This window comes from Phocoena sinus, chromosome 3, assembly GCF_008692025.1.
Source record: "Phocoena sinus isolate mPhoSin1 chromosome 3, mPhoSin1.pri, whole genome shotgun sequence".
Taxonomy (NCBI): Eukaryota; Metazoa; Chordata; class Mammalia; order Artiodactyla; family Phocoenidae; genus Phocoena; species Phocoena sinus.
Genome location: NC_045765.1, coordinates 252,714 through 260,233, shown reverse-complemented (window position 1 = coordinate 260,233; position 7,520 = coordinate 252,714).

Below are 7,520 nucleotides of genomic sequence, written 5' to 3'. Positions count from 1 at the left end.
GATGCTCAGGAAGCATGCCTGTCACCCTGTCACCAGCTGCTGTGCAAGGGATCTGTGGGCCCTGGTTTGAGCTCTCTGCCTAGTCCCTCAGCCAAACCTCCTTGCTGGGGTCTTCCACTGTGGGAGAAGAATAGACTGTCCTCATCAGGGCCAGAGAAGCCAAGGCCAAGAGCAGTATCCTTTTCAGGAAGGACGAAGCTTCTTAAATATGAGTGGAGGACGTTTGCTATTTGAGGCAAGAGCAGATGGCAAGCATCCCAACCTCCTGTCCTGCCACATGGACATACCACACCGGGCCTCACCTACACGTCAGGCATTCTCTCTCTCGGGGGTGGTCCTGCCCCCAGGGGAGGCTGGGCCGTGTCTCGGGACATCTGTGGTCGTCACGACTCGGGGGGTGGGTGCTCCTGGCATCGAGGCGGTGGGGGCCGGGGATGCTCTTCAACACCCACAGAGCCCAGGATGGTCCCACAGAGGATGATCCAATGTCCACAGCGCTGAGGGGAGACGCTATTATGTGTGAATAAAACACACAGTGGATGGGGAGGCCCCACGCCACCTTCTTGGGCTCTTCTCAGATGCCGGTCACCGTCTGGGCCACCCTCAGACCCCCCAGCCTCGCCGGGTCCCCCTGTCGTCTTCACTGCCTGAGTGCGGGTAGGTGGGCCGGGCTGCCTTTCCCAGGACCCCCAGGATGGACTGTTGCCTAGCTTATGGACCTTCCAACTCAGGAGGAACTAATTTAGTCTCAGTGGAGGGGGGCGTGCAGGGAGCTTTGCTGGTCTTATGATTTTCCCTCCCTGCGTCTCCATAGGAACTGGAGCGCGCTTTGAAATCCAGAGACAGAGGGTTTGGGACCCTGAAGCCTCATTTCTGCTTCCTCTGGCTCATCCTTTGCCCGAGGTGACGGACGTTGCACGGGCGAACCACCCAGAGGTGGGAAGGGCAGCGGGTCCCTTGGCTTCTGTCACAAAACTGCACGAGGCAAACAGCCCCCCTCCCTGGGGTGTTGCCTTCAGAACCGGCACCCATGACTCAGCTTCACCTGGGCTGGGCCGGGCCGGGCTGGGCCCGGGCCACATGCCTGGGCCTGGCCGGCTGCCTGTCTCGCCGTGGTCCTCGTCTCATCCTCCAGCAGCCTCACCAGACACGTTTCCACGGCGATGGCAAAGGAAACACCAGGCAGGGCTGTCCCTTCCACCTCATTCTGTTTGTCAGAGCTCGTCCTGGGCTGGAGAATTGTATTCTGCTTTAGAGAAAGACCCCAAAGTCATGTGACAGAGGGCATGGGGACAGGGAAGGGTGAAGAACGGGGGCCTTTGTGCCGTCCATCTCCTGCGGTCATAAAGTTTTGTAAAAGATGCCACGGTGGTATTACAGCAAAATGCAATCTTGCCACATGCAAAAGGGTTGAGGGTTTTAATGCAGCTCAGATTTTCCTTCAGCTTCTCCCTCTCCCTTTCTCCTTGCTTTAGACGGCGTCACCGTGCGGCTCCAGCTCCCACCAGGCGGCCCCTGCTCCAGCCCTTTCAGCACCACTCCCAGTGGTCGTGCTTCTGCATGAGGCTAATCTCTGAGCTGTCTGCTCACCCCATGTCACTTCTCAGACCTATGGGAACGGATTCTCCCCTGCATCCTCCCGAGGGAAGCAACACTGCCCACACCTCGGCTTTAGCCCAGTGAGACCCGAGTCAGACCTGTAAGAGAATGAATGTGTCTGGTTTGAAACCACTACATTCGGGGCGATTTTTTTTACAGCAGCCGCAGGAGGCTCATACAATGCCACCAAGTGCCAGGCTCTGTGGGGACGCCGGACCCCAGCGGGGACCCATCACTCCCCTCACGCAGCTCAAATCTCCAAACCCAGCAAGGGAACTGCTGCCAGGAGGAGGCCCACATCTGGGGAGAGATGTCGCCACTGATCAGGAGGAATGTCTGGAGAGGGGAACACACAGCCTTTGACTTATGAATCCCTGTCACCATTTTGGCCATATTCGCCTGTACTCTTATGGCCTGACGTATTTCTTCAAATCAAAACATCGACCCGGGCTTCCCTGGTGGCGCAGTGATTGGGAGTCCACCTGCCGATGCAGGGGACACGGGTTCGTGCCCCGGTCTGGGAAGATCCCACATGCAGCTGAGCGGCTGGGCCCGTGAGCCATGGCCGCTGAGCCTGCGCGTCCGGAGCCTGTGCTCCGCAACGGGAGAGGCCACAACAGTGAGAGGCCCGCATACCGCAAAAAAAACCAACAACAACAAAAAAAAATCGACCCATTTCTTTTAACTGAATACATGTGAGCAAAAAGAGGTGTATTGTCTCTGTAAATGGAAAACCAATATAGCTTGCCATAAAGAAAGGAAAACATTAAAAAAAAAAGAAAGAAAGAAAAAGAAAAGAAAGAAGGTGTAAAAACTAGTGGATGAAATTTGATGAGGGAAAACAGAGGGTTTGCCTGGTATCAAAGTAGCTCCCTCAAGATGACTTATTAATTTCAAGGGGAACACCTTTACTTGACTGTGGAGAAGCCCGGAGTGATGCCCTGAGTCAGAGGATGGAGGTCACGTCACCAGCAACGGGACACCTGTGCTCTGGACACCACCCTCCCAGGAGGGCACGGCACCTCAGCTGCCGGATTCCTGCCAACACATACAACCTCTCACTGATCATGAGACAATAGGAAAGAAGCCCAGGATGAAGGATGTCCTATAAAATAACTGACCAGAACTCCTCAAAATCATTCAGGTCATGAAAGACAGAGTGAAGCGTTGTTAGATTAGAGGAGACAAAGGAGACAGACACCCTGCTGCGCTGGGACTGGCTCCCGGGCCAGGAAAAAAGAAGCTGTAAAGGACATTACTGGGACAACCTGTGAAATCTGAACAAGAATTCTCGATCAGATAAGGTATTGTATCAGTGCTACTTTTTTCTGATTTTGACTATCGTGCTGAGGTGACACACTGGGGTATTTAGGGATAAAGGGGTGTGCTGCCTCCAGCTTGTCCTCAGACGCGCAGGAGAGAGTGCAGACAGAAGATGAAGCTGCCTGCAAAATGTCACAGCTGGCAGGTCTGGGTGAAGGTCCCTGGGAAGTCTCAGGAAACCCTCGCAAATTTCTAGGAAGTTTGTAATTATTTCAAGACAACTACAGAACAACCAGAAACGAGGTGTGCAAACAAACACCAACGAGAACAAAATGAGGTTATTAAATTCTAGCTTTCACGACCTGTCCCGGGCGTGGGCCTGCCCTCCCTTGGTTAAAAGGGATGAACAAAACTGGGGGAGGTTAAACTTTTGCTGAGACTTTCTTCTTGAGGTTCCCAGAAGGACTGTAGAAGGGAGAGGGGGGTAATGTCTCATCCCCTTATTTGATGTTATTTATCGTGGGACTGTATCCAACTTAATGGCACTGTGAAGACACCAATCTATGTGTCCTTGCTTTGGGAAACATTCTTGTAGAAGGTGGGAGCCACGGAAGGCTGCTGAGTGAGGGAAGAGTTGTGGCTGATCTCCAGGGAGAATAATTTAGGCTCAGGAAGGCCGCGTGCATCCTCGATCTTTGGTCAAGGGCATTTCCCATCACCACTGAAGTTTGCAAATGCAGCCCCAGCTGGAGGCACCACCGCAGGCAGCTTAGCGCTGTATGCTGTGGGTAGGAGTCCTGTGCAATCTTGGGCAATGACTGCCTCTTTGAGCCTGTTTCCTCCTGGGTGAAAGCGAAACGGGGATGATGACGAAAAAGTCCACCTCGCAGGAGGGACTGTGTGTGTTTGCGGGGGGCGCGGGGGCGGGGGTGCTGGAGGGGCTTTAAGGAGATGCTGCGCGAAGACCTTGGTCCAATATTAACGCCCCGGCGGAGGGACCAACATGCCCTTGAGAGCAGCGGCATCTTGTGTCCGCCACTGGTACTGCAGCCTCTTCCCTGTGCCCGCGAAGCTCTGTTCCAGGTGCCGGGAGTCCAGGCACCTTCCCGAAGCAGCAGAGCCCGTATTCTAATGGGCAAACAAGACAACAGATATGTTAAAAATGCAATACGTGAGGTCGTGATAAAAGCTATGCAACAGGGCTTCCCTGGTGGCGCAGTGGTTGAGAGTCCGCCTGCCGATGCAGGGGACGCGGGTTCGTGCCCCGGTCCGGGAAGATCCCACGTGCCGCGGAGCGGCTGGGCCCGTGAGCCATGGCCGCTGAGCCTGCGCGTCCGGAGCCTGTGCTCCGCAACGGGAGAGGCCACAACAGTGAGAGGCCCGCGTACCGCAAAAAAAAAAAAAAAAAACAACAAAAAGCTATGTAACAGCAACAAAATTCCCGTAGATTTAGGTAGGAAAACAAGGAAGCTCTACTTCCGGTGGGTGGTCAGGGAAGGCTTCTTGGAGGACGTGAAATTTAAGGTGCCTCTTGGAGAACGCATTCACATGAAAATCAAGGGAAGAGTAAGTGCACAGGTTGGTGTAATAGGGAAGAGACCTTGTATTCTATTACAAGCTAGTCCCTACGGGGATGTTGCCTATCAGCTTGAATTAAACACAATGGCCCATCTCTGGGAACCCTGCCTCCCAGGTAATGAGCATGAAACTAAAACACCTCTGTTCGGCTCCCAGGAAACCTCCTGACCAGGCCCACCTGAGAACGCTGCAGGAGGAAGACATTAACACCTGCCCTCCGGAGGCTGACGGGAACCAGGAAGTGCTTGGCTTTAGTCCCGCCCCTTTCAGTATGGAAGAAGCGTGCACGCTCTCTCAGGGAAGATGGTTCTCTGGGACGCAAGTCCACTGCCTTCTCCAAATCAAGTCGCTATTCCTTGCCCCAACGACTCGATTTATTAGCTTGTCGTGCGGGGAGCAGTAGAAGCTTGGACTCGGCAACGGGGCAGCAAGGAGGGAGCTCCCCTGAAGGGTGATGGAGTAGGGCCAGGGCGGTGGACGGCGGGGACCCCGCAGACCCACCTGGGCCACTTGGACAAACTCACTCAGGACTCAGGAAGGGATGGAGAAGGTGGGTTTCAGTGACGCGTTGTCGCGTAGCAGACAGCCCCAAGTTAGCGACCTAAAACCGCAGTTTGTTACTTGCCGGGAGTCTGCATCCTGGGCTGGTCCCAGTGGGACAGCTGTCTGGTCCACGCAGTGTCTGTTGGGGCTGGAGTCCCCTCACTGTCGGGGTCTAGCTGGGCACCGACCCAGACTTTGGTGTGGCTGCTTGGGCTTCCTCCCAGTGTGGGGGACTAGAGTGGTCAGCCTTCCTCCCTGGTGACCCCTGCAGTGGGCAGAAGCAGAAGCTGCAGGCCCGGGACCTCACGTCTGCCCCATTCTGCTGGTCAGAGCGTCCCCACCCAGATTCAAGGGGCGTTTGACTCCACTGCTCCACGGGGGAGCTGCCAGATGGCACTGCCGGCTCTGGACACAAGCCGCCTGCCTCACTGAGAGAGAGCCTGTCGGGCAGCATCCCTGGGTTCCGGCCCATATTCCGCCTCTGGACGCCCAGTTTCCTTAGTTTGAAATGAATGGATGTATTTCGTGCTTCGCCAAATCAGGGGTGACTTTCTCTGTGGGCCCTGCTGAATTTGGAGTTGTTTAAAAAGAAATTGGGTGGAGGTAAATTGTGAGACAGGCGAGTGGTGACCCAGCTGTTCATGTCTCTCCTCCTTCCCCTTTTCTCATGTGACCCTCTCTTTCTCTTTATTGAGGGAGATTTCAAGCAACTGCTGGTTTTTTAAATTTTATTTTATTGAAGTATAGTTGATTTCCAATGTTGTGTTAGTTTCTGCTGTGCGGCAAAGTGACTCAGTTATACACATATATTCTTTTTCATATTCTTCTCCATTACGGTTTATCAAAAGATATTGAACATGGTTCCCTGTGCTATACAGTAGGACCTTGTTGTTTATCCAGCCTATATATAATAGTTTACATCTGCTAATCCCAAACTACCAATTCATCCCTCCCCCACCCCCCTCCCCCTTGGCAACCGCAAGTCTGTTCTCTATGTCTGTGAGTCTCTTTCTGTTTCGTAGACAAGCTCCTTTGTGTATATGTGACCGTCTCTTGTTCCGTCCACTCATTCATACTGTAAAGAACACCCACGAATAAGAACGTCATCAGTAACTTCCCCATCTACAATCCCCACAGGCAACACTGTCCTGAATCCTTTATACGGTCGCTGTTCTCTCCCTCTTAAGAGCCCATCAGGTGCACATGCGCGTACGTGGACGTGCTCTCTCCCCTCGGCTTTGCTCCTGAGCTGTGTCTGTGCTGCTCTGTGGCCATGGCTCATTCATGGTCCCTGCTGTACAGGATCCCGCTTCTCAGGTCACCAGTCTCCCATCTGCTCGCCCGTGAGTGGGGTCCTGGGCTGTTTTCCACTCTTTGCCACTATGAACGGGGCTGGTCTGAGCAGCCTTGCTCGGGTCTCCTGATGGATGTGCTGGGATCAATCCAGGAGTGAAATTGCTGGGCGTTAGGGCAGACCAGTGTTCAACCTGATGAGATGATGCCAAATTGGTTTCCAAAGCTGGACCAAATCACTCATTGATCCACATCCTCTCCAACATTTGAATGGTTGGCCTTTAACATTTCTGCCAGTCGAATGGATGTGAAATGTGACCTTACTAGTCTCTGTCTTCACTTCCCTGACACCAGGCACCTGCTCCTTTTTAAAAATTAATTAATTGATTAATTAATTTTTGGCTGTGTTGGGTCTTCGTTGCTGCACGCGGGCTTTCTCTAGCTGTGGCGAGTAGGGGCTACTCTTCGTTGCAGCGTGCGGGCTTCTCATTGCGGTGGCTTCTCTTGTTGCGGAGCACGGGCTCTAGGCGCGCGGGCTTCAGTAGTTGTGGCTCGCGGGCTCTAGAGCGCAGGCTCAGTAGTTGTGGCGCACGGGCTTAGTTGCTCCGCGGCATGTGGGATCTTCCCGGGCCAGGGCTCGAACCCGTGTCCCCTGCGTTGGCAGGTGGACCCCCAACCATTGCGCCAGCAGGGAAGTCCCTGTTGTATTTTTTCGATTCCACCTACAAGTGTTATCGTACGGTATTTGTCTTTCTTTGTCTGACTTACTTCACTTAGCATAATACCCTCCACGTCCATCCACGTTGTTGAAAATGGCAAGATTTCATTCTTTTTAAACGACTGGGTAGTATTTCATAGTATATATGTACCACATCTTCTTTATCCATTCGTATGTTGATGGACGCTTAGGTTGCTTCCATGCCTTGGCTGTTGTAAATAGTGCTGCTATGAACATTGGGGTGCATGTATCTTGCTTTTTTCTCTTTTTCAACATTATATTGTACACAGTTTCAAACACACACAAAAGTAAAAGGAAACCATGTTGCGTTGTAAACATCAATCTTGTTTCCTCTGTACTTGTAGCCTTCTCTTACCCATGTATCCTCCACTGCTTTTGAAGCACATTCTAGGCTTTCTCTTGACGAGCTCTTTCATTGGATCCAGTGATAACTTAAAGAAACTGTTATTCATTGAGCACGTACTGTGTGCCAGGTGCTTTGCACCTGTGGCCTCATGCACACCTG